Source organism: Thamnophis elegans, chromosome 14, assembly GCF_009769535.1.
Source record: "Thamnophis elegans isolate rThaEle1 chromosome 14, rThaEle1.pri, whole genome shotgun sequence".
Lineage (NCBI taxonomy): Eukaryota > Metazoa > Chordata > Lepidosauria > Squamata > Colubridae > Thamnophis > Thamnophis elegans.
In genome coordinates, this window is record NC_045554.1 from 17,235,846 (window position 1) to 17,263,309 (window position 27,464).

Here is a 27,464-nt window from a genome sequence, read left to right on the forward strand (position 1 = left end):
CCCTTCCACTTCTCACGGCTGGGAACCATGGGAGCTCAAGTCCCATACCTCTGGCGGAGGAAAGCAGAAGACGTCAGTGTTTTCCCCGCGCCACCCCTCCCTTCCGAAGAGAGGGGTGTGTCCTGGGCGGCCCATGCTATTGGCCAAGGCCGTAGCAGGGCGGCGAGCTTTGCCCTCGGATTGGCTGCGGCGCGTTCGGCGAGCCGAGCCAGCTGCTGGCTTTCTCTCGGCCGCGCCAGTTGTAGCAGGGGCGGCTGTGGCGGCGCCGGGAGACGCCGGGGCGAAAGGGGTCGCAAGCCGAGAACGCCGGTCGCTGGACGCGGTGAGTGGGGAGAGGGTGGAGGTATTGCACGCCCCCCCCGCGGAATCAAGGGCGGGCGAGGGTCCGCGGCTGCCCTCCTGTCTTCCTTTCCTTGCACACCATCAATGAAACGGGCAACGCGAACTTGGGACCTGCTTCTCCCTCCGTTTATTTGCTGCAGTGGCTTTCTGAGAAGCCCCCTCCCATCCCTCTGCCCCATAGTTTCCCCCTCCCCCCCTCCCCCCCACCGGCTTTCTGAGAAACTCCCTCTCATTCCTCTGCCCCATAGTTGCTTCCCTTCTCTCTCCCCACTAGCTTTCTGAGAGAGAAGCCCTCCCATCCACTCTTCCATAGTTTCCCCCTCCCCTTCTCCCACCCTTCCCTGGCTTTCTGAGAAGCCCCTCCCATCTTTCTCACCCATAGTGAACCTCCCCTCCCCTTCTCCCCACCCCCGCAACCGGCTTCTGAGAAGACCCCTTCTAGCCCAATTCATTCAGACTGTGAATTTTTCCCTCCCACTTTGGGAAGGTGGGAGATGAAGCCCCTGGAGGCCCTCAGCAGCTCTCTCTTCTCAAGACCACCCTCGTTCCTCCATCCCACTCAGACATTCTTGCTCCAAACCCTCTAGGTCTCAGCTGCTCCCTTAGCTCCTCCTTGCCTATTTCAACTCCCCCCCCCCAGAAAAACCCCTCCATTTAATATCCGTTCATGTGGGTGGGGGGAAATCCCCCGAAATTTTCTCCAGGACCTCTGTATGGATTGCCTTCATTTCCCCTCGGTCTGCCTTGCAGGGTTGTTTGTAAATTAGAGCATCCAGGGTCATCCTTTTGATGGGTCAGAGCTATTGTGGCTCAACCGATCCTTCTGGGAGGTTTCATTCCGTGTTCGCCTGTTTCTCTGGTTTTTTAAAAGAAAGAAACAGAATATACTGTAGAATCATAGGGCTGGAGGGGACTTGGGGGTCATTTAGTCCAACCCGCTCGAGCAGGATACCATATTCTGGACAAACATCACTCTGCTTTTTTTCCCCCAGCCAGTGGTTTATTTGGGGGATGTCTTCCAACTCAGAACATGGCCATTATCTTCTTCTGCTCTACCAGTTGGCTTCTTCTCCAATTTTTGGATAATTCTGAGCCTCTCCGTCCTTCAGCTCTGTCTGCGATTTCCCTGGCCACTGGATGCAGCTTCTCAGATGTTGCTCAGAGCTCTCTAGCTGCATTCAATGTTCATGTGCTTTGCAATACACTGCAATTATGAAACTTGACTTCTTATCTTGGATCAGAGTAACAGAGTTGGAAGGGACTTTGAAGATCATTTAGTTCAACCCCCTGCTCAAGCAGCAGACCCTACACCCTTCCAGACAAGTGGCTGTCCAGTCTCTTCTTAAAAACCTCCAGGGATGGAGCACCTACAACTTCTGAAGGCGAGCCATTCCATCGGTTTATTATTCCCACTGTTAGGAAATTTCTCCATAGTTCTAGGTGGCTTCTCTCTTTAATTAGGTTCCATCCATTGTTTCTTATCTTGCCTTCTGGTGCTTTGAAAAATAAATTGACCCCTCTTCATTGTGGCAGCCCCTCAAATATTGGAAGATTGCTATCAAGTCACCCCTAGTCCTTCTTTTCACTAGACTAGACACACCCAATTTCTGTAACTGTGTTTATGTTATAGCCCCCTAAAATCATTGTTGCTTCTCTGCACTCTTCTAGAGTCTCAACATCTTTATTGTAGTGTGACTAAAACTGGGTGCAGTATTCTAGGTGTGGCCCCATTAAGGCTTCTTAATGTGGTACTAATACTTCTGCTTCATTGGGAATTTCATTGTTCTGAATATCTAATTGAAGCTACTTGCTTCTCCCAAAACAAACATATTATTTAAGTTGTCCTAAAAATTCAACCAACCACCACCACCCAAAAACATTAAAAGCAAGACAAGATGAGAAGCCTACCTAGTTTTTAATCCCAGAGGAAAAAGAAAAAGAGGACATTGAGAAGACAAATGTTTAAGAGCCCTTCAGTTTTCATAATTAGAGCTTAAAGTTAAAGGCTTACCCATTTCAAGGCAGGTTTATTTTCTTACCCATCCGACCTAAGATGGTTTTTCCACCCAACAATAATTAACAACCTGCTAACAAAATAACAAGAACTTTCACAGTTCTGTTAATAGATCATAAAATCTCTTCTGCAAACCTAGGCATCATTAAGGCAATGATTTAAAAAGTCAGTCTTATCAAATTAGAGATAAGATGGATCGGAGCTTCAGAGAGTTGAAAGGCTGAGTCATCTTTCTGCCCAAGCTGTAACAGTTCAGCGTTTGATTCCAAAAACTCCCTTTGCACCGGCTGGGCAGTATTTGTACCGTAGCAGAATAACAGAATGGCAGAAGGGAAGGGAAGATTGGAAGGGACCTTGGAGTTCTACTAGTCCAACGCCCTGCTCAAGGCAAGAATGGATGGCCAACTTACTTTTGAAAACCTCCATTGATGGGACATTCACAACATCTGGAGACAAGTTGTTCCTCTGATTCTCATTGTCATTAGCCAGTCTTTTAATAGATTAACAGAGTTGGAAAGGACCTTGTAGGTCATGTAGTCCAACCCCTGCTCAAGCAGGAGACCCTACACCATTTCTGACAGATGGAAGTCCAGTCTCTTCTGAAAGCCTCCAGCGATGAAGCTCCCACAACTTCTGAAGGCAACTTCTGTTCCATGGGTTGATTGTTCTCACTGTCAGAAAGTTCCTCCTTATTTCCAGGTTGAATCTCTCCTTGGTCAGTTTCCATCCATTGTTCCTTGTTTGGTCTTTGGGTGCTTTGGAAAATAGCTTGACCCCCCTCCTCTCTGTGGTGGCCCCTCAAATATTGGAAGACTCATATCAGTCTCCCTTGGTCCTTCTCTTCACTAGACTAGCCATGCCCAGTTCCTGCAATCATTCTTCCTATGTTTTATCCTCCAGTCCCCTAATCCTCCTGGTTGCTCTTCTCTGCACTTTTTCTAGAGTTTCAACATATTTTTATAGTGTGGTGACCAAAACTGGATGCAGTACTCTAGGTGTGGTTTTACTAAAGCTTTATAGGGTGGTATTAGCATCTCACTTGATCAGTTTCCATCCATTATACCTTGTCTTGCCTTCAGGTGCCTTGGAAAACAGTTTGACCCCCTCCTCTCTGTGGCAGCCTCTTAAATATTGAAACACTGCTATCATGTCTGCCCTGGTCCTTCAAGATTAGGCTAAGCATGTGTAATCTTGGTTGGTGCTTGGATGAGGCATTATTAAGTAACCTGGGGCTGTTGGCCTGACTGGAAAATTGAATACATTCCCAGAGGGGGGAAGGGGGGGTGTCAAGAAAGATCTCTCCATGTCTCAAAAGGCCAAGGAGATGTTAGGTTCACCTTTTTGATCTAGAATGATATGTGCACCATAGAGATGTATAATTTTTCTGGGTCAACCCATGTCAGCCAGATTGTTTCAAAGGCTTACAGAAATAATGTGTTTCGGGAAGGCCGGGAGAAAAGCAGCTTCTGGTGAACTTTTGATATTTTCCCATTTGATTCGCCATTATACGAACCGGGGGGCGGGGTGGACAAGAAGACCTCCAAGGTCCCTTCCAGCCTTACGATCCTAAAGCATGTTCTGTGTTCTCTAAGACCTAACTTGCTGGAGGGGAGGGATGCTGAATTCTGTTGCTGAGACATAAACATCCCTCCGTCCCTTGAATGTTTCCTCCTTTTGCAGAGGTGTTACGCAACCGGATCCATCCAATTTCAACCCAACATCCCCTCTGTTCCTTTTATCATTTCTGGACTAAGTGTGTGCAGTTCTGTTTGGCAGGAAGATCTGGTAGACCAGTGTGGGAAGTGAGGAAGCTGCATTCCTAGCTGAATCCCCAAAGCTCATTTCCACGAGAAGGAATTCATTTTGAAATTCCAGTTGCTCTTCTCCTAAATACCCCCAATTCATCTTGGTGACAAGATGCTATCAGATTTGGCTCAGATCTGGCCATGCAGCATCCCACCGCTCTTCGCTCTGCTTTTTCAAGCCTCAGTTTCTCCTCCCTCCCCACCTCCTCTCTTCTCTCTCATACACACACACACACACACACACCTCCAGTCTGTTTCCTTTATCCATAAATTTCGTATTCATGCAAACAAATATATATATATGCAATTTTTTTCTTTAACATACATAAGTACTTGGTGAACAGTGTATTGTCTGAATCAATTTAAAGGTAAAGATTCCCTCGCACATATGTGGTAGTCGTTCCCGACTCTAGGCGGCAGTGCTCATCTCCGTTTCAAAGCCAAAGAGCCAGCGCTGTCCAAAGATGTTTCCGTGGTCATGTGGCTGGCATGACTCAACACCGAAGGCACATGGAACACTGTTACCTGCCCACCGAAGGTGGTTCCTATTTTTCTACTTGCATTTTGAGGTGCTTTCAAACGGGGGACAAGTAACAGGAGCTCACTCAGTTACCCGGCCCTAGGGATTCGAACCATTGAACTGCCAACCTTTCTGCCTGACAAGCTCAGTACCTTAGCCACTGAGCCACCACTATAAATTTTATTTATAGTTTTTTTCTTTAACATACATAAGCGCTTAGTGAACAGTGTATTGTCTGGATCAATTTACTTTCTACATAATACGAATAACAATAGTAATACTATTCAGGTATACATAGTAATAATCTTTCAACTTCTAACATTTATGTCTAAGTGGTAATTATAATATTTTATATAGCAGTGTACAACATCATATTTCCCCCATCTCTAATTTATACCCTTTATTTTCTAACTCTTAATCAATCAAATCCTATATTAAGAAGTATTCTATATCTATCCATCATATCTTGCTCTTTTAGTATTTCAACTCTTACTGACTTTTGACCAATCTCCCTTGTTCTTCCCTTGGGATCTTAGATCTCCTGACATCACTCCTATTTAATCTAAATATTTTGTCTGCTTCTCCATCTACCTCGCTTTTTCCTGTAAGGTCTTTCCACTGGAATCTCCATTGGGTAACAATTCCCCCACGTTCTTTACATGTCTCCCTCCTGCAATTTATCGAGGCTTATTCCCCATCCCACCACATCACCCTTTCATCAAATGCTGTTTTTCCTACCAGGTTTGCAGTAGGGATCTGTCAAGCTGCTGTCATTGCAAGCTTTTTCCTGAGCTTTGAAAGGGGAAATGTGCACATTCCAGTGAATTGAAAGAGGGAATCTCAGGAAACGAATGTGCCGATCTGGTGGATGAAAGCAGTAAAAAGATCACAGGTTGTCCTCAGTTTATTAGCACACTTGGGAATGGAACTGTGGGTGCTGAGCAAGGCAGTCGTTAAGTGAACCACATCCATTTTGCAACTTTTCATGCCTCAGTTATTCAGTGAATCACTTGGTTGTTAAGCAAATTGGACTCCTCCCATTGAGTATGCTAGTCCAAAGCTAATTGGGTAGGTCATAAATGGCACTCATGTAACCCTGGGATGCTGCAACTGTTGTAAATTCGGGTACTCCTCGACTTACAACACCTCATGCGGTGACCATTCAAAGTTACAGCTGCATTGAAAAATGTGGCTTAGGACCTTTGCAATATCCTTACTATCATGCGCCAGAAACCGGAAGAGCAGCCCCCCCGGTGTGTACATATACCAGTTACCGGTATGCATGTGCGCCCATGTGTGCGTTCACTCCCATTTTGGTATTTAGTGCTGAAAAGAGTCACTAACATGCCTGGAAAACATCAATTGATGAGACATTCACAACATCTGGAGACAAGTTGTTCCTCTGATTCTCATTGTCATTAGTCAGTCTTTTAATAGATTAACAGAGTTAGAAGGGACCTTGTAGGTCATCTAGTCCAACCCCTGCTCAAGCAGGAGACCCTACACCATTTTTGACTAATGGCAGTCCAGCCTCTTCTTGAAAGCCTCCAGGGATGAAGCTCTTCTGCTCCATGGGTTGAATTTTCTCACTGTCAGAAAGTTCCTCCTTATTTCCAGGTTGAATTACTCCTTGATCAGTTTCGTCCATTATTCCTTCAGATGCTTTGGAGAATAGCTTGACCCCTCCTCTCTGTGGTAGACCCTCAAGTATTGGAAGACTGCTATCTTGTCTCCCCTGGTCCTTCTCTTCACTAGACCAGTAATGCCCAGTTCCTGCAACCATTCTTCGTATGTTTTAGCCTCCAGTCCCCTCATCATCCTGGTTGCTCTTCTCTGCACTCTTTCTAGAGTCTCAATATCTTTTTTATAGTCTGGTGACCAAAACTGAATGCTGCACTCTAGGTGTGGTCTTACTAAGGCTTTATAGAGTGGTATTAGTACATCCCTTGATCTTGATTATATCCCTTTGTTAATGCAATTTAGGATTGTGTGGGCTTTTTGGTTGCCACCAAACACTATTGGCTCATATTTAGCTAGTTGTCCACTAAGACTCCAAGATCCCTCTCACAGTTGCTGCTGTTAAGCCAGTCTATTTCTGTACTTTTGGTTTTTCTTGCTTAAGTGTAGGACTTTACTTTTCTCTACATTGAGTTTCATTTTGTTAGATAGTGTCCAGGGTTCAAGTCTGTAAAGATCCATCTGGATCTTGAGCCTATCATCTAGGGGAGGGGTCTCCAACGTTGGACGCTTTAAGCCTTGTGGACTTTGACTCTCAGAATTCCCCAGCCAGCAAAGCTGGCTGAGGAACTCTGGGAGTCGAAGTCCGCAAGTCTTAAAGTTGCCAAGGTTGGAGACCCCTGATCTAGGGTATTGGCTATTCCTGACAGTTTAGTGTCGTCTGCAAATTTGATCAATTCCCCTTCATCTAAGTTGTTTGTAAAGATATTGAAGAGTACTGGGCCTAAGATGTAGTACCTCGCAGTACCCGACTGCTTATTTCCCTCCATGTAGACAGTAGTACCGTTAAGCTAAATCACCTTTATCTGGTTTGAACCTCCTCTCCCGTTTCGTTAGTTAGCTTGGCCTACAACCCTGCAGGGAGTTTTGCACTGTAAGCAATGTGTCTTCCCTCAGATCTCTCTGTACCATGAGGTAATCATGATGTGTGGCAACAGCCAAGAGAACTTTGTTTAGTCATGACTCAGCTGAAGATGTCAAGATTATACAATTGCCTCCTGAGCCAATTCTGGGAGGTTGGCCAATGACAGTATTGATTGCACCAGGTGTGTAATCCGGGAGGGAGCAGCCAGATCTCTCCCTGTCGTTTACCGCCTGAGCTCTCTGGATGAGCAAAGCCAGGGGTCACAACCGATTGTGGCAGGTGTCAAGGGACACACTGGGGCTGGGAAGGAAAAGGAGCCAACGGAGGTTGCAATCTCAGTGAAAAGTGCAGAGAAGAGCAACTAAAACCCACTGCCCTGAACCAGTGTGGATATGATTAAAGTCAACTCGATTTAAATCTCGATTCAAGGCTTGGTTTAATAATAATAGCCTTTATGGCCATTTTACATCATGTATGCAACTAAATTGGTTTACATTTATTTATTTGTTTTTAAAAAATAATATACATTTATATCGTCTTTGCAACACTTTACATCTCTTAGATATCCGTTATGTTTCTTCTATCTATCTATCTATCTATCTATCATCTATCTATCTATCTATCTATCATCTATCTAACTATCTATCTATCTATCTATCTATATATATCTATCTATCTATCTATCATCTATCTATCTATCTATCTACCTACCTACCTACCTACCTACCTACCTACCTATATAATCTACCTACCTACCTACCTACCTACCCACCCTATCTATCTATACTATCTATCTATCTATCTATCTATCTATCTATCTATTTATCTACCTACCTACCTACCTACCTACCTATCCCCACCCACCCACCACACTCTATCTATCTATCTATCTATCTATCTCTATCTATCTATCTATCTATCTATCTATCTATCTATCTATCTATCTACTACCTACCTAACCTACCTACCTACCTACCTACCTACCTACCTACCTACCTCGAGCCCCGAGTTCTCTGGCCTCCTCCCATAGTTAACACTGAGAGCAGACACCAAGCCACTGTGACTTGAAATCTGGTAGCAACTATCCTGGCTTTAATTATTTAAAAAAAATTCTTTAAAAGTCTTTCCTTTCCCTGAGGAGACTGGTGAGGCCCCGCCTCCCTTGCCTCTAGTGACTGCACGTCCCTGGTAGCAACGGTCATAAGGGTGAAAAACAGCCGTAAGTCACTTCGGTCAGTGCTGTTGTCATTTGGAACAGTTGCTAGATGAATGTACGTTGCAAGTCGAGGAATGTTATCTGTTGCTGTAAACAACAAGGCCTTGAAAATGGCCAGGAAATGGAAAAATAAGTTTTGTGATTAGGCAGTGTGATATCTAAGGGTTGGCTGCTCTGTTGCTGGAGGTTTTTAAGAAGAGATTGGACAGCCACTTGTCTGGAAGGGTCTCCTGTTTGAGCAGGGGGCTGGGCTAGAAGACCTCCGAGGTCCTTTCCAGCTCTATTCCATTCTATTCTATTCTATTCAAATTTTGAGGGGGAGAATCAGATAAATGGATCAGGTAATATTGTGGTCTTCTCCCCCTTCCCCGGCATTATCTTTAATTTGGGGGTATGGCTATTTGGAGCAGCAAATATCCTTGTGTGCATTTCTCTAACCATCTGCCGCCGTCTTTTAAACCTCCAGTAATCTTGAGTTAAGATGGGCGGCCTAAATTTTATAAATAAACAAGTAGAATATTCATTTCCCTGAAATGGGTATTTTGTGCTTTGCAAGCACAAATCTATGAATTCATATTTCCAGCTCTAATCGGTTCTGCTTTCTGCTTTGTTCCTTGCCCAAATTTCTTGGGGAAGAGTCTCATCTATGCTTTCAATGAAGCGATGCAAAATATTGAACATTTTTTGTGTGTATGCTAATTTTGGAGTTTTCGAAGCCTTCCTGCCTTGAGCTCAGGTTCTTAGTTAGGGCTAGGGTTAGGGTTAATGCCTTCCAAGTCAGAAGTGGGTTCCCACTGGTTCGGACCGGTTCAGCCGAGTAAGTAGTAACTCAGCCTGCCACACCCCCGAACCGCTTCTATCGGTGCCACCGTAGGCATTGCCATCTTGTTTTTTACTTCTATGCATGCGCAGAAGCATTTTTTTACTACTGTGCATGTGTGCATAGCGCGCATGAAGCACATCCCTGAGCGAACCAGCAGTAGCAGAAGCCAGAACCCAACCTTGTTCCAAGTCCATAGATATCGGGTTTGACTAGCCTTGCCGGCAGGGGATTTCACTTATTGTGCTTGCAACGTCTGGCAGTGCAGTTGGGGAAGACGGAGGAGAAGCAAGCCACCTTCCAGAATTTGCTACGCTGTGATAACAAGGAAGTCTTTTCAGTGCTGGTGGGCTCCCCGCTGACTAACAGCCCCCAAATATTATTTCCACCAAACAGGTGTTACGTTGCCAACAGCTGCTGAGTTCTTCTTCTGAAAAAGAGCAGAAAGCTCTTTTTTGGCAACTGTCGTTTCCCCAGCCGTGCAAGTTGTAGTTGGCATGATCCCACAGTTCATTAAGGGAGCATGTGACGGGGCTCATAAATTCCTGCACGACTCTTGTTGATGGCCCCAGCCTGGTGCACTGGTCAGTGATGTGAGTGAGGATAATGGAGGCTTTTGCTGTGGCCTTTGGAGCAGAGGGGCTACCAAGGATCTTCCTGGAGAAGATATGAGAGGCAAGGATTGCCTGCAGCTTGAGAGAGAGAGATGGATTAACAGGGTTGGAAGGGACCTTGTAGCTGCCTCCGTTCAAAACAGAGGTGGATTCCTACCAGTTCGGACTGGTTCAACCGAGTAACTCAGTAACTCGGCCTGCCACGCCCCTGAACTGGTTCACGCCTACGGCAACGCCATCTTGTTTTTTTTAAGTACTGTGCATGCATAGCGCGCATCAAGCACGCGAGCGGGCACAGCGCATCCCTGAGCAAACTGGCAGTACAGCAGCCAGAACCCATCTCTGGTTCAAAATGCAGGGGTGGGATTCAATATTTTTAGCAACCAGTTCTCTGCCCAGTTGCTGGGTGGGCGTGGCCATGGTGGGCATGGCCTACTCAGCCTCTTGCACCACAGCAGGGAAGGGGGCATTTTCACCTCCCAGGCTCCAGTGGCTTTCTTTGAGCCTCGGGGAGGGCAAAAACATCTTTCCTCGGGCTCCAGAGGCCTATTTCCAAAATTCCAGAACTTCGGTGAGGCCCATTTTTCGCCCTCCCAGAGCCTCCACATGGGCCCTGCACTTACCTGGCATCCAAAACGGGCCATGTGGAGACTCCTGGGAAGGGTGGGGCAGGGTGGGCGGGACCAGCCAGTCCTTACAACTACCAGTTCGGAGAACCAGATATAAAATAAGCATCCGGTTTGCTCAAATCAGTCTGAACCGGCTGAATCCCACCCCTGCCCGACTCCATTGTGCTAGAGAAGAGGTCCTTGTACTGAGTTTGAAACGATCACAGTGAAAGCAAGGCAAGGTCTGCTTCAAAAGGAAGTTACGGGTTGAAAGTTTCCCCAGTCTCCCCCCCTTCAGGGTCCAAGACTGAATGTCCAATCCACGTCCTGCCTAATGCCAAGTGAAGCTCATCCTCAGGTATTTCACCCATCTGGAGTTCTAGGACGGTTGGCCTTGACTGGGTGAAAACGACTCCACTCAGCAGTGCAGTGATTCTTGAGAGCAAACCTCCTGTATTGTCCACATGGACCTTGACCTCACCAGCCCACTTCCCCAATCCAAATACCATGTTCCCCGCCCCCCCCACACACACATTACTATGACAGCCGATAGCAAGCATGCATCAGAGGAAAAACCCAGGCTGGAGAGCCAGCTGACAATAGGTCATCTAGTCCATTCCCCTCCACCCAAGCGGGAGACCCTACACCAGTGATGGCTAACCTTTTTCTAAAGGTGTGCCAAAACTACCTGCCTGCACATGCACAAGCGACCCCTGTGCGGGGGGATTTTCACCCTCCCAAGGCTTCAGGAAAGCCTCCGGAGCCTGGGGAGGGCAAAAAACAGGCCCAACGGCCCAAACAGAACTTCTGGTTGAGCCGTTGGGCCTGTTTTTTTGCCCTCCCCAGGCTCCAGAGGCTTTCCTGAAGCCTTGGGAGGGCGAAAACGGCTTCCTGTGGCCCTCCGGAAGGCAGAAAATCAGTTGGCCAGCATGCACATGCGTGCCAGAGCCAAGGGCTACCAAGGGCTGCCGTGCCAGCAAATATGCCTCTGCATACCACCCATCACGGCCCTACACCACTTCTGACAGATGGCAGTCCAGTCTTCCTGAAAGCCTCCAGTGATGAAGCTCCCACAACTTCTGTTCCATGGGTTGACTGCTTTCACCATCAGGGAGACTTCGCTAGGTTTGCCTGCTTGGGAGATGGGGGACCATTTAGATCTTGGGAGGGGCAATCTTGCTCCAGAGGGCAGGCTGTGCATTTCCTGGATCCCAATCAATGACATTGATTGATCGAAGGAACCAGGAAGGCACCAATCTCAGCTGGGCCAAGGTTACGGGAGACAGGAGAAAACAGAGGAAATTTAAGACAGCAAAAGGGTGGAAAAAATGCCTGAAATTGTAAAATGGAGAAATGCCCCTTGTCATGGGAGTGGAAGAAGGAGCGATTGATGGCCAACTCCCTGCTGTTGCCTTCACTCTGGTGGATCCCAATGGGCCACCTGAGAAGTTTTCACCAAGAGTTGATGAGTGTGAATATTGGAAAAGCCTGCCACTCTCTCTTGATTGACAGGTGCTGCCTTGAGGACGGTTGGCCTTTTTATCCCAGCCTTTTAAGCAGAAATGCCAACAATTAAATCTCAGGACTCTGACAACCACACCGAGCTTCTGCCTTTCACAGCTGTGACTGCAGGGTTCAGTCAGAAGCTCCAAAAATACAGAGGAGACCTTCTTGGTTTTGAGCCAGAGCTGATGAAACGGAACGGAAGAGAGTAGAATAGAATACAGCACCAAAGGTGCTTTTTTCAGGAGGCAACTGGACTTTCTTTTTTAAAAAAGTTTTTTTAATTTTTATTCTCTTACAATTATAGGTATACATTCACATAGTTATTCTTTTTCTTTACATTTGTCATTCTTATGCATTTGTTATTCCATTTAAAAGGTTATTGTATACAATTTGAGTTGCTTTATTTACCATCCTTTCCACCTCCTTTTCTTCCATCCTTCTCTCCTCTTCCTCTCGTCGTCCTCATCTCTCCCTTTGTTTTTCTGTTGTTACAGGTATCTCTTTCAAATCTCAATTTATGTTTTCTTGGGATAGTATTACCGTAAACCCAAATATAGTTTAGTATCATTTCTTATTTCCTTCCCTTCGCTCATCTATCCCAACTATGTTTTTTCCCCTTTATATCTTACTCTTGAATATAAACTTGCATATTTAGTATTTTCTGTTTTCCCCCTCTTCACCCCTGCTTTCTCTAATAGTGTATCATCTGGTTTCTGTTTCTTCCCCTTACTTTCTTTTCTAGATTCCTTTCTCTAGCCAATCATAAAATCTTCCCCATGTCTTGAATACACTGATTTCCCTTTGTTCTTTATTTTCAAAGTCAACCTGTTCATCTCTGCACAGTCTAACATCTTTGCTAATTTTTCCAGTGACATCTGCCATCTATAAAACATTTTGTATAAGTTTTCTTTATAGGCCGTTGACATGGTTAGTTTATAATTCCTTTCCCATAGTTGTTGCCGCTTTTCTAACTCAATTGTGTAGCCAAACTTTTTTGCCCAAGCTAACATTGTATCTTTAACCACTTCTTCTTCTAGTCTAATTCTTAATAAATAGCTATATAGTTTTTTAATTATTATTTCTTCTGTTTCCGTAAGTATCTTATCCAACCCTGAGTGTCCCAGGTTAAAACCATACTCCCTTTTATCTTTTTCATATCTTGATTGTATTTGCAATTGCGAAAACCAACCTATATCAATCCCTTATTCTTCTAATTCCTGTTTGTGTTTAAGTTCCCCCTTTCTGTTAAGATCTTTGTATCTAATAATATTCTTCATGCTACTGATATTTGGATGTGTCGATGCTTCCATTGTTGAAAGCGCAACTGGACTTTCTTGTTTTTTTTCTTTTGAAGATGTTTCGCTTCTCACAAGAAGCTTCTTCAGCTCTGACTGGATGGTGGGGAATGGAAGGATTTATGCTCCTTGCAGACAACTGGACATTTGCATCCTTTTAGAGGGATGTTGAGGCCACTTGGAGGTTTGTCTGTGTCCTCGGGGTCACCTGAGTTGGTGCTCCTGGTTCCTGTAGTCTGCAATTTTTTCCTCCGGAAATCCATTCCTATTCCTGGACCATTCAAAGGGTGTCCATCCCAAATTGAATAGCTAAAAGTCTGTAGAGATTCTCGGGCATCCAGGTCATGGTTATCCCAAAGGTGCTTTTTCCGGAGGCAACTGGACTTTCTGGTTTTTGTCTTTTGGAGAAAGAACAAAAAAGTTCAGTTCTCTCTTCTTCTTTTTACCATAGACCCCCCTTTAAATACCTTTTGTGTCCATGGACCAACCAGACTTAATTCAAGATTTAAATCATACCATTTCTGCAAGCATGACATTATGCCTCTCAGGGGTCCATGGACCACAGGTTGAGAACAAGTCAAGTAGGATGGGATGCGATGGTATGGGATAAGGATAAGGGACCTTGGAGGTCTTCTAGTTCAACCCCCGACTCAAGCAGGAGACTCTAAACCAGGGGTCCCCAACCCCTGGCCCATGGACTGGCATCAACTCCCTGCTCAAGCAGGAGACCCATACCCATGATGGCGAACCTATGGCACGCATGCCAGAGGTGGAACACAGAGCCCTCTCTATGGGCATGCATGCCGTCATCAGCTGCTCTTCTTGTTTAAAAAACAGGCCGCTTTAGGGCCTTTTTTCAGCTGATTTTTTGAGCCACTTTTGGGCTGATTTGAGGCTGAAAAATAGCTGAAAATGGCTCAAGAAACAGCCCAAAAACAGGCCAGCTTGTCTTCAGGTTTCCAGCACTCCAGTGTGTGCACCTGCTCACACATGGATGCATGTTCCAGTTTGGGCACTCGGTGCCGAAAACGTTTGCCATCACTGCCCTATATCACTTCACACAAATAGCTGTCCAAGCTCTTCTTTAAAAGCTCCATGGATGGAGCAGCCACACCTTCTGAAGGCAGAACTACAGAAATACAGAGCAGATCCTCTCTGTTTTGAGGCAGTTTTGATGGAGAAAATGGGGGTTGATTTTTCCTTGCAGGATCAAGGAAGCACGCCGACGAGCTAGACTTTCTTATTATGTGGGTTAATATTATTTTTGTTTGGACACAAGCCCAGAATGTGTGCATAGCTTAGAAATGAGAGAAGACCGATTGATTTTGTGCATAACTTGAAAAGCTATTCCCAGGTTGCAACCTGATAGAAAGCACCAAATTATCCACCCTGCTTTTCTACAGAGATGAATCACTAGTGCTTTAACAGGAAAGGCTGGAGAAAATGCCTGCCTGAACTTCTGCAGAGGTTCTCAATCACAACAAAGCGTCTTTTTCTTTAAAAACATGTTGAACCGCTGAGCTCAACATCTTCACGTTGTTACCTTGGCAACAACACCAATAAGTTTCCCCTTGTCAAGAAACACGTATTTTTCTTTCCTTTCCAAGTCCAGCCTATACAGGCCTGGGATTTCCTTGTGGTGTCTCATCCAAGTACTAACCAGAACTTGCTGGGTGGGGAATTCTGGGAGTTGAAGTCCATCCATCTTAAAGCATGCTTGCTGAGGAATTCCGGGAATGGAAATCCACATGCCTCAACAAATACTGGCGAAGGAATTCTTAAACTACTTTTAAATTGAGACTGGCTATAATGACAGAAACTTGCAAATCTGCTTGTGCTGCATCTCCTCACCGTTCTTATGATTTAGTAAATTAAAGAATCACTTCTGAATTTATCTAGTTGAATGAATGAATGAGTGAGAGTGAATGATGAATGAACTGGAAGGGACCTTGGAGGTCTTCTAGTCCAACCTTCTGTTAGAGCTGGAGGACCTATACCATTTCAGATTGTTGTCCCCAAAACTGGGCTCTTGCTTGGTGTCGAAGCTGATAAGTCACCGGACACAAGGTGTGATATAGAATTATACTTTTATTTTGGCACCAAGATTAAGGACCCCGGTTTGAAAAGCTAACCAAGGGCCAAGAGTAGAATCTTACAGCAGTTTTTATAGTCAAGGGATGGTTGCATTCAACCCTTTGCTCTTCCCCTTAAATAATCCATGCATAACAGATAATATTGATTGGCTATTTGGATTTCAGCCCTCCTAAACCACTTTACACTTTGTTATGTTAAATAGCTAAATGTCAAGTCACCTGATTTTCACCCCAGGTCACCGGTATCTTGCAAGTATGCCAGCTATGCGGGTTTGGGTTTTTTTTCTTATAAGGGAGCTATTCTTGCCCCGAATATCCTGGCTAGTGGTTTTAAGGTGCTAACTTCTGTCTCGCTGTTAATGTGCAGCCCCCCACCCTTCCTATTGCAGAGCCGAATAAAAGAACAAACGGTTTTATCTGAGACAGCTCCCCCAGACCCTCCCCCTCCCTCTTCAGGACAGGAGAGAGACAGGAAAGGACAATGCTCTTAATTGTCAAGGCAAAGAAATGAAGTCAGAGAAAATGTTTTATCAGAATTCATATTCCTCACTCTCATGTCCATTCCATCCATACCTGGGTCCTATCTCCTCTGATCCCCAGGGCATCACCTGGACATACATGCCATCATCTGATCCTTCAAGATAAGTGACTGTCCAATCTCTTCTTAAAGGGAGGGAGCGTCCACGATTTCTGAAGGCAAGCTGTTCTGCTGGTTAATTGTCATCACTGTTAGGAAATTTTCTCCTTAATTCCAGGTTGCTTCTCGATTACTTTCCTTCCATTGTATCTTGTCTTCCCCTCTAGTGCTTTAGAGAATAGATACAGATTAACAGAGTTGGAAGGGACCTTGTAGGTCATCTAGTCAAACCCCCTGCCCAAGCAGGAGACCCTACCACCATTTCTGACAGAAGGCAGTCCAGCCTCTTCTTGAAAGCTTCCAGTGACGAAGCCCCGCACAACTTCTGAATAATTTGACCCCCTCTTCTTTGTGGCAGCCCCTCTAATACTGGAATACTGCTATCATGTCACTCTTAATTCTTCTTTTCTTTAGACTAGCCAAACTCAAACCCTGCAGCCATTCTTTCTGGACTAAAAATGCTTCAGGCTCCTTTTGCCTGATGAAAGAAATGTCCTTCTGGGTTCGGCTCCAAGTGGGGAAAAGGACACTGGAGACATAGAGGCTGTTTGGAAAGATGGTTTATTGTTGGACAGGATCACATGGCTTGAGCCCTGAACAGAAAAGGTGATCACATGCTTCAATGTTGGTGGAGAAGAAGAGAAGGGCTGAGGAAGGGGCTTGCTAGGCTTTTTATAACCTGTTCAGTCCCACCTCTCTGTTTCCTGTTCCTGTGTAAGAAATGTATTCTGATTGGTTGTCAGACTCCCATAGGGCCATGCAGAGGCAGCTCTCTGGGCTGTGTTTTGAATGCAGGTTTGGTTGAGTTCTCAGATGCCATGTGGTCAGTTGGGGCCAACATTATCATGCTTTCCTGTAGCTGAAGTGGAGAAGTCTTTATTATGTAAAGTGGACTAGTTTGGCCTTCTTAATGGCCCATTAACAAAGTGGGGATGGGCAGGAAGCTACAGGCAGCTATTCTGTCTTTAAAACATGTTTCTTTCTTTTCACATCCAGAGAAATATTCTGCCTTTTCAATATTTCCTAGGATATTTCATTTTTCTGGGAGAGGGCTGGGTGATAACTTCCTACACGCCCATATCATGATTCCTGCATTTCTCCTACCAGATCATTTTCCTTGCTCTCTTTATTTAGCCATTTACTTTTTTTTTCTTTCACTACATATCTGGCCCTTTTCATAAACACAGTGAAGGCTGTTGTCCAAATTAGCCTCGAATGAAAGACATAAACAAAATCTGAATAATATGCATTTGTTCCCTTATGAAATGAGGCAGAAATGGCTCCTTTTGTGTTTCTGCTTGTCGATTCCCATGAATGCCCTGAAATTTCAGCATCGTGAAAAATGGAAGGAAGAGAAATCCTTTTGTCCATAATTGTCCACTGCAGCTTGAACTTGTCCAGTGCAGAAAAATAAGCCTGCATATTTTTTTCTCCAGCTCTTTTCATTTATTATCATGAAAGAGAGTTACTGTAGCATTGACAATCAGTCTCCAGGGAAGGGGGTTGGATGAGGCCCCTGCAGATGGGAGTTTAATGTTTCTGCCTGAATTTCTTGGTGAAGGCAAATGTCCTTCGTTGTGCAATCTTCGGTGGATCACTGTCTCAGTAGCTCCTTCAGCCTGCCAGGAAATCCTAAGGGGAAGGTTGGGAGGAATTTTTCAGTTTGTATACCAGGTAAAAATACGCTGTAAAAAGCAGAACGGTGGCAGAAATAATCTCTGCTATCCCACAAGCATGAACACATTTGCACAGGCTGCCAGGAGAGATTCAGAGACATTCTCAAGCCTTCTTAGATTAGAGAAGAATCACAGTGTCACTTTCACGAAAGGGAGGGATGTTTTTAAAACAGAGCAAGAGAAATACTGGTCCAGCGATTCTTTAACAGATTAACAAAGTTGGAAGGGACCTTGTAGGTCATCTAGTCCAACCCACCACCCAAGGAGGAGACCCTACATCATTTCTGACAATGGCAGTCCAGTCTCTTCTTGAAAGCCTCCAGTGATGAAGCTCCCAGAACTTCTGAAGGTAACTTCTGTTCCATCGGTTGATTGTTCCCACTGTCAGAAAATTCCTCCTTATTTCCAGGTTGAATCTCTCCTTGGTCAGTTTCCATCCATTATTCCTTGTCTGGCCTTCGGGTGCTTTGGAAAATAGCTTGAACCCCTCCTCTCTGTGGCAGCCCTTCAAATATTGGAAGACTGCTATCCTGTCTCCCCTGGTCCTTCTCTTCACTAGATTAGCCACGCCAGTTCCTGCAATCATTCACCTGCAATCATGTTTAGCCTCCAGTCCCCTAATCACCCTGGTTGCTCTTCTCTGCACTCTTTCTAGAGTCTCAACACCTTTTTTATAGTGTGGTGATCAAAACTGGTTGCAGTATTCTAGGTGTGGTCTTATTAAGGCTTTATAGAGTGATATACTGCATCCAGTTGCAATAGATAGCTGTGAAAGTTGGACCATAAGAAAGACTGAGTGCCAAAGAATGGAGGCCTTTGAACTCTGGTGCTGGAGAAGACTCTTGCAAGTCCCTTGGACTGCAAGGTGATCCAACTGGTCAGTCCTAGAGGAGATCATCCCTGATGGCTCTTTAGAAGGCCAGATCCTGAAGAGGAAATTGTAATGAGAAGGAAGGACTCCCTGAAGAAGAATCTCATGCTGGGAAAGATGGAGGGCAAAAGAAGAAGGGGACGGCAGAGAAGGAGGTGGCTGGATGGAGTCACTGAAGCAGTCGGCGTGAGCTTAAATGGATTCCAGAGGATGGTAGAGGACAGGAAGGCCTGGAGGAACATTGACCATGGGGTCACAATGGGTCAGACACGACTTCCCAACTAACAACAACAAATAGTCATAATAAGGAGGACAAACTTTAGTTGGGCAGAAGCATTTCTTCCTTTTAGAAATAGCTCCGTGCAGAGCTGGACAAGGTCTAATTTTAACCATCTCCAAATTTTGTTTTGCCCCATTCGTTTCTTTCCACCAATATCTTTAGAAGGGAGAATTGCAAATTTCCTGCCTGACTTTCTTCTGGGTGGTTACTACAGCAACCGGGTAATTGCTGAGATGAAGCAGTTGCTGGGAGATTGATGGTGCACAGCTCCCCTTTGCATCCCCTTCATTGCTTCCTCCCCCCCATCCCTTGCTCCCATTCCTGTCCTATTATGGGTGCCATGGCAACTCCCTTGGAATAAGCCAGCCCCCCCCTCGTGTGGAAGGAAGGAAGGGGAGGGGGGAGGGAGAGGCGCTGCAGGGACTCGCATTGTGTACAAAGGTTGGCACCCAACAGTGGCTGTATGTGCTGAATGTTTGCCCAAAGAAAAGAGGTTTTGCACCCGGATTTCATGCTGGGCCCTGGATTGACCATGGTGCTGGCACGTCACACCTCCATTGGCGCATTGGGCAGCACCAGGAGACAGCAACAATCTCAGCATCATTTTGGGAAGGGGGGAGGAATGTTTAAGGAAGCCAGTTGGTCGGTTCACCCACGCGCATTCAGCCGGCCCAGCTCCAACAATGTCTGCGGGTTGCTCAGCCATATTTTGCTGCATTCACTGTGTTTGCACAACGCAACACCCCCGTGCAGCAACAACAATAGCACCCAAAAACAAAGCACAAGGCAATGTTTAAAGTGCATTAAACCTCCCTCTGGGTTGCTAATATTTCATATTTCGTCAATAGCGAAAACGGTCCCTCTGAAAAATATGGCCAAATTCATCTCCCACAGTGGACAGTTTTCCACCAATGATTGGGGTTGTTGGTCCCCCCCCCCAAATTTTCTTGGGCACTGATGCATCCAGAAGGTTGGCTGTGAGGCTGGGCATGGATTTAGTCCAGCAAGGAAACAGTTGTTTAGAAAGCACCCCGCAATGGACTTTGATGGAAATAATAATTATGTAATTGGAGAGGTACTTAAAAGGATGGAGGAAAAAATGGACAGGGCAGAGGAAAACCATAGTGTTGGAAGAAATATCCATCTGGGTTCAATGGGGAGAAAGACCCTGGAAACATGGAGGCTGCTTGGAAAAATAGTTTAATGGTGAAGCAGAGCCACCAAGCACATTTGATTCTGGGTAGCTGACCCCATGGAGTGGAGAGTGAGTGTTATTTATACCCTCTCTTGGACTTTGCACATGAGCTTCCTGTTCCTGTGCAAGGGCATGTATTCTATTGGCTGTTGTCAGACTCCCATGGGGCCCTGTAGGGGTCATGTTTGTCTGAGCTAAGTTTGGTTGAAGTTTGGACTGCTGATGCAATGTCCTTAGATTGTGCCATGTGGTGAGCTCTGCTGCTAGATGGGTGTTGTGTCTAATCCCATCATCCTGGAGCTGGAGGTCTTTTGTCTTATAGATAGGCTGGCCCAGTCCTTCTCAATGGGCACCAATATCTGCTCCCTGGCTTTCTTTAAAAACATGCTTCTCCTTTTCTCATCCAGGGAAATATAATACTCTGCTTTCATTCTTCTAAGAGGAGTGGGTGCTAACTTTCTTCAATAGCCAACTAAGAAATCTTTACAAAGGAGAAAAAAGGGGCCTTTTCCTCTAATGGATATTTTTAAAGGGATTTCTTAAAATATATTGGATTAGCACTTCTAGGATGTCCCCCATCCCAGCTCAGAAATGGGACAATGCTTCATTATTTTATCTCTCATTAAATTTCACCCAGCCGATTCTTTTTGTTATTCGATGGGAATTTTTCAAAGGGCCATTGGAAGAATATCTAGTTCCAGTTCCAAGCCGGGAGAAAGAAACTGGGAAGAACATTGGAGGCTGATTGGAAAATTGGTTTATTGAACAGAACCACAAAGACAGGGTGCACTTCTGGGTCAGCTGATCCGATGGTTGAAGGAGTGGATGGAACTTTATAGGTTGTTGTAACTTTGAAGTTAGAGCTCTTCTGGGGTGGGGTGAGGGGTGCAACAGAGGGCCTTATGTTCTGAAAGGGTGTTGGGCAATTCCTATTGTGGCTAATGGCCTTGCATCCTGTGTTGGATCTTGGGTGAGGGTCTGCTTTCGAATCCTGCCATTCTGCCTTTGTTAGATCTGCTGCAAGGAGTTTCGGAATATCCTGGCTTGAATGGACTTCTGCCTGCAGTATTTGCTTTGCTTGTGAATAGAACTATCTAGATACTTAGGGATGCGGTGACTCGGTGGCTAAGACTCTGAGCTTGTTGATCAGAAGATTGGTAGTTCGGCGATTCGAATCCCTAGTGCCACATAATGGAGTGAGCTCCCATTACTTGTCCCAGCTTCTGCCAACCTAGCAGTTTGAAAGCAGGTAAAAATACAAGTAGAAAAATAGGAAACACCTTTGGTGGGAAGATAACAGCATTCCGTGCATCTTCAACGTTTAGTCATGCCGGCCACATGATGACGGAGACATTTTCGGACAGTGCTAGCTCTTCGGCTTTGAAACAGAGATGAGCATCACCCCCTATAGTCAGGAACAAGTAGCACATATGTGTGAAGGGAACCTTTACCTTTATCTACCCCAAGGGTGAGTTGCTACCAGTTTTACTACTGGTTTGCAACCCGCCTGCAACGCATGTGCTGTTCAATGTAAATTGTTCTGCGCAAATACACAGAACAATTTACAGTGAACTGCACATGCGCAGTCACTAAAAAACAAAATCATGGCACCCCAGGGAACCGGTTCAGGAGTGTGGCAGGCCTGGGTCGCTGCTGGTTCTGTGACCCAGGCCTGAATTCCACTACCAGTTTGGCCGCACTGGGAGCAACCCATATCTGTTCTACTCGCTTTTTAATATTCCCCGAAATATTTCATTCTTCTGGGGGAAGGCGGGGGCTTTACCCCTTCAGTCTGGAAAGTGTTTCACCTGTTTGCCAAAATGTAGCATGCAAAGACCAATCCCCCTTGCTCTGTTGAAGCAGCCCGTTTATCTAGCGAGGAGTGATGGGAGTTGTAGTTTCAATTCACTCGGAGGGCATCTGGTTGGAGAAGGCTGCTCTCAGCCTTCAGCTGTGGCATAACTAAAGGGAGATCTCTTCAGCGGCCAGCTGCATCTCAGAATGGCTGAGATTTGGGGTTAAATCAGGATCCAACTGTGTGCAAACCCAGATCTCTGCAGAGAGTGAAACCAGATGTGACAGACATCTGTGGCTTGACCCCTTTGCTGTCAGTTTATTTAGAAATTTTGTTAGACAAGCCTCAGAAGCAGACTGAAGAAACGGTGGATAAGAGAAGGACTAGACTCTTCAACAGATTACCAGACTTAGAATAATAATAATATTACAACTAATATTCATAACATTAATAATGATTACATAATAATAATAGTATTTACTTATACATCTTTGTGAACCTTCCTTACATAATTAGTCATTCTTTTATGCTTTTAAATTTCTAACTTCTGTTTCTGTTAGTTGGCCACTGATAACACAATTCCATGTTAAAAGTATTCAGTTTCTTACTTCTCTTTCATTTTAAGTGTTAATCTATCCATTTCTGCACATTCTAGTATTTTTATTTTTATCACATTGTCATCTGTAGGGATCTCTTCATTTTTCCACTGTTGTGCAAACACAATTCTAGATGCTGTTAACATGTGTAAAATTAAAAATGTATTCCCTTTATTATATTTTTCTGGTAAGATACCCAACAACACTATTTCTGGTTTTCAATCTATATGTTGCTTTACCATTTTTTCCTAACCATGTATGTATTTTTGTCCAATATTTTTGCCTTGGGGCATGTCCACCACATATGATAACATAAACCCAATAACTGATTAAGAACATGTCCACTAAATGTTGGAAAGTTTCAAGGCTCAAGGTTCATTTTATTTATATGCCGCCCTATTCCCGGCAGGACTGAGGGCGGTGCACAAACCCAAAGGAGGAAATATAAACAACTTTGCAAACTTTGCAAACTTTGCACATTTTATATAAGTTTTCCTTATATGCAGCTGCAGTAGGTTTCTGAAGTTTGAACTACTCTAACTTCAGCCTGGGATTAAGCCTGAATCTCTTCCGTTCATCTTATACCTTCATAACTCTAAAAAGGAATAGAATAGAATAGAATAGAATAGAATAGAATAGAATAGAATTCTTTATTGACCAAATGTGATTAGACACACAAGGAATTTGTCTTTGGTGCAGATGCTCTCAGTGTAAAAAGGCAAGATACACTCATGAAGAATCGTAAGGTACAACACATAATGTACATAGGGTACAGATAAGCAATCAGGAACAATCAATATCAATATAAATCATGAGGATACAAGCAACAAACGTACAGTCATGCAGTCATAAGTGGGAGGAGATGGGTGATAGGAACAATGAGAAGACTAATAGTAATAGTAATGCAGCCTTAGTGAATAGTTTGACAGTGGTGAGGGAATTATTTGTTTAGCAGAGTGATGACATTCGGGGGGAAACTGTTTGTGTGTCTAGTCATCTTGGTTGCAGTTCTCTATATGGTTGTTTTGAGGATAGAAGTTGAAACAATTTCTGCCCTGGATGTGAGGGATCTGTAGATATTTTCACGGTCTTCTTTTTGCCTCGTGCAGCGTACAGGTCCTCAATGAAAGGCAGGTTGGTAGCCATTGTTTTTTCTGCAGTTCTAATTATCCTCTGAAGTCTGTGTCTGTCTTGTTGGGTTGCAGAACCAAACCAGACCGTTATAGAGGTGCAGATAATAAACTCAAGACTTGAGCTGTCTGTTCTTGGATGGGTATCATTATTTGAGGATGTTTCAGGCTACGGACATTAACAAACTAACACCGAACATTCATCAACTAAGCTACCTTGGGTGTAGTGGTTAGATAGAAGCAAGGAGACCGGACATCACCTAGTCTCACCTTGGGCATGAAGCCAGTTGGGTGACCTTGACTTTCTCTCAGCCTAGGAAGAAGGTGGCAAAAACATTTCTGAAAATCTTGCCAGAAAGACCGCAGGGAGTTGTCCAGTTGGTTTCTAAGAATTGGACATGATTGAATGGAAGGCTAATGCATTTGTTCGTCTGACCACAATTATGCAATCCTGAGGAACAACTGCCAAAAAAGCCAACACAGTTCTAAGCTGCATAAACAGAGGGATAGAATCAAGATAACGTGAAGTGATAGTACCAGTTTATCATGCCTTGGTAAATCCACACTTGGAATACTGCATTCAGTTTTGGTCACCACGATGTAAAAAAGAAGTTGAGATTCTGGAAAGAATGCAGAACCAAGAGGATTAGGGGACTGGAGGCTAAAACATATGAAGAACGGTTGCAGGAACTGGGTCTGTCTAGTTTAATGAAAAGAAGGACTAGGGGAGACATGATAGCAGTGTTCCGATATCTCTGGGGCTGCCCCAAAGAAGAGGGAGTCAAACTATTTTCTAAGGCACCTGAGGGCAGAACAAGAAACAATGGATGGAAACTAATCAAACAGAGAAGCAACTTAAAACTAAGGAGAAATTTCCTGACAGTCAGAACAATTAATCAGCAGAACAACTTGCCTCCAGAAGTTGTGAATGCTCCAACACTGGAAGTTTTTAAGAAGATGTTGGCTATCCATTTGTCTGAAATGGTGTAGGGTTTCCTGCAGGGGGTTGGACTAGAAGACCTTCTAGGTCCGTTGCTACTAGAACCGGTTCGGGGGCGTGGCTGGCTGAATTACTACCTACTCGGCCAAACCGGTCCAAATCGGCAGGAACCCACCTCTGGTGCTTAATGTGGCTTGCAGTTCTTTAACCAGAAAATGTGCTTTGAAACAGTAATGGTATTCTATCTTCTTCACTATGGGTTCAGTAGCGGAAGCACATGCGCAGAAGATCCTTGAGGACATCTGGGTAGGTGGGCGGAGCCTCACGTCACCGCCACTACTGGTTTGCCCGAACCGGTGCGAACTGGGAGCATACCACCTCTGCTTTGACAGTACTGTATTGGATTTTCAGTACTACTCTAACTGAAGCAAGCCGCATTTTCTTAGAAGATAAAAAGCAAAGAAACAACCCAAGCTAGCCTTTAAATTGGTGTCCTCAATCTAGGTTTTATTTAAGGAGGAAGTTTTGAACTTGCTTATCTGTCATCAGAGTCCGCGGGAGCGTTTTTGAATTTGGCTCTGGACTTGTTGACTGAATTTTGCTTGCGGTCGCTTTTTTTAAAAAGGAAATGGGTAGAGAGAGGAGCACCGGGGGATGTTTCCAGCATTTTAATTAAGTGTTTTAAATTCACTGCCTTGTATTGATGTTAATCCAAGCCTGAGTGGTTTTAAACAGCAGCAGCCAAAGGATTTTCAAATGATGAAAATTGCCTGTAGCTGAGCAACGGATTTAATTTCAGGCTTTTTGAGAACATGAGGTAACGCTGCAGCCCGAAAGTTGGAATCGCCTCCCATCTAAACTCTGGATGAAACACTAGCAATGTAGAATCATAAAAACAACATGAAAACCACCAGAAGTTCCCTGCATGGAAAGCTGGGTTTGAAATCTCTTTTGCATTTCTGGTCCTGGAGATTCTCAGCCAACCAGTTTAGATTATTTATGTTCTATATTTATTTGTGTTGTATTTTCTTCCAAGAATCCTGGGGACAGTTGTTTTCAACATAGCACATAGAATCATAGGGATAGAAGGAACTTAGAGGTCTTCTAGTCCAACCCCCTGCTCAAAGCAGGAAACCTTATGTCATCCCACTCAAGCTTGTAAAGCAGAGGTTTGTGATTTACCTATTTGACATGGTAATTAAATTGAGTTGCGAATTGAGTGAATATGACAATAGAGGAACAGCTAAGCATGGGTCAAAATCTATGAAACATGGACATATATAGAACCTTTAAGATAATGAACAAAGTGAGATGTTTACTGCATGTTACTTTATATAATACATTCGGGGAAGTATAATGAACACTGACCAGCGAAGATTGTCATCTAGAGATAATTAAGGATAATCTAATCCAAGGCATAGAAAAATGGAGAGGGAACATGAAATATACCTACAATGGGAAACTATTGTGATAACAAGACAGAATCACAAACTGGGGGCAGAAAGGATGTACAACTATATAAAGATAATGATCTATATAAAGATAATGATGAGAATAGCTGGGAACAGTCTACAGTTTGACCAAAATTAGGTTGGGGGGGGGGGTGTTTAAAAGCACAGTGACTATATATGTATACTTTTCTGCTATACCACTTTGCGTGCCAAAATCCCAAAGTTCTACTTTTCTCTCCCTTCACTGCCTCTCATTGCCCACCCCAATATCACCAATCAGGCTCAGGCAAAATGTTTTCATAATGGTCAGTCCAAGCACAATTTCATGTGCAGCTCCCCTCCTTCTCCCAGCTAGGTGACCTTGAGGCATCATCTCAGGAAACATAGCATTTACTTTCATTTCCCCAAGCCTTCCCCCTTCAATCCTCTCCACAGTTCATGGCAGGCTGTTGCCGCACAAGCAAGCAACTGACACAAACAGTTGTTCAGCCTTTCTTGAAAACCTCCAGTGATGGAGCACCCACAACTCCGGGAGGCAAGCTGCTCCATTGATTAATTGTTCTCACAGTCAGAAAATATTTTCCTTCCTTCTGATTGGATCTTTCTTTAATGATCTTATTATTCTGTTATCTTCCACCCACTGTTTCTTGCCTGGGCCCCCTGCGATATGGAGAACAAGTCAAAAGGAGATAAACGGCCTTGCTGTGCTGAACATTTTCATGCTCATTCAGCTGGATGAGAGTTAGTTTCGAAAACCATATTTCCATGTTTCACATCTTTATTAGGTTATAAGATAATATACAAAAGTAAACAGGAAGACACAGCGGGGGGAGGGGAGAGAAAAGTGAGGAGAAACTGGGGAAAAGGAAAAAAAGAAAAATAAATGTTGACTTCCGACTCCCTCTGTTGCAGTGTTAAAAAAAGCATTATCATCAAACCACAACTTTTTGTTTTCCCATAATAATATACACTAGCCATTTCTATCAGAAATGGGTTTCACATAATTTTACCACTGGTGTGCTGCGCACCGAAACTGTGAGCATGCGCCTTCCACACACATGCGCAGCATTCCGTGCATGCATTTTGCGCACATGTGGCTTGCACACATGCACAAGGCTTAGAAAACAGGGCTAAATAGGATGGCATAGTGTTGGGACACATGGGCAGGCCCCCCCACAGGTTCCCACTACCAGTTCTCCCAAACCGATCTGAACTGGCTGAATACCATCCCTGATTTCTTTCTTTTTTCTTTGTAAAGTAAATGAGATTAAGAGTAGGAAACAGAGGAGAGAGAGGGAAGAAGAAAGAGAGAGGAGAAAGGGCAAGGAGGGGGGGGAAGAGGAGGAGTGGAAAGGGGAGAGAGGAGAAGGGGAAGTAGAGAAGGGAAGAAGGACAGAGGGAAGAAAGGAGATGGGGGGGAGGAAAGAGGGAGAAGAAAGTGATGGATAAGGTACAAAT

The 27,464-nt window shown here is 44.5% G+C and overlaps 1 protein-coding gene across 1 annotated transcript in view; it reads left to right on the forward strand.

The window, feature by feature from the left end:
* Positions 1 to 211: 211 nt before the first annotated feature.
* ABAT (4-aminobutyrate aminotransferase) overlaps positions 212 to 27,464 on the forward strand; it is a 67,929-nt gene continuing 40,676 nt past the window's right edge. Inside the window, exon 1 of the mRNA XM_032230876.1 lies at positions 212 to 322. The gene's annotated coding sequence lies outside the window, so the exon portion shown is untranslated. The remainder of the gene's footprint in view (positions 323 to 27,464) is intronic.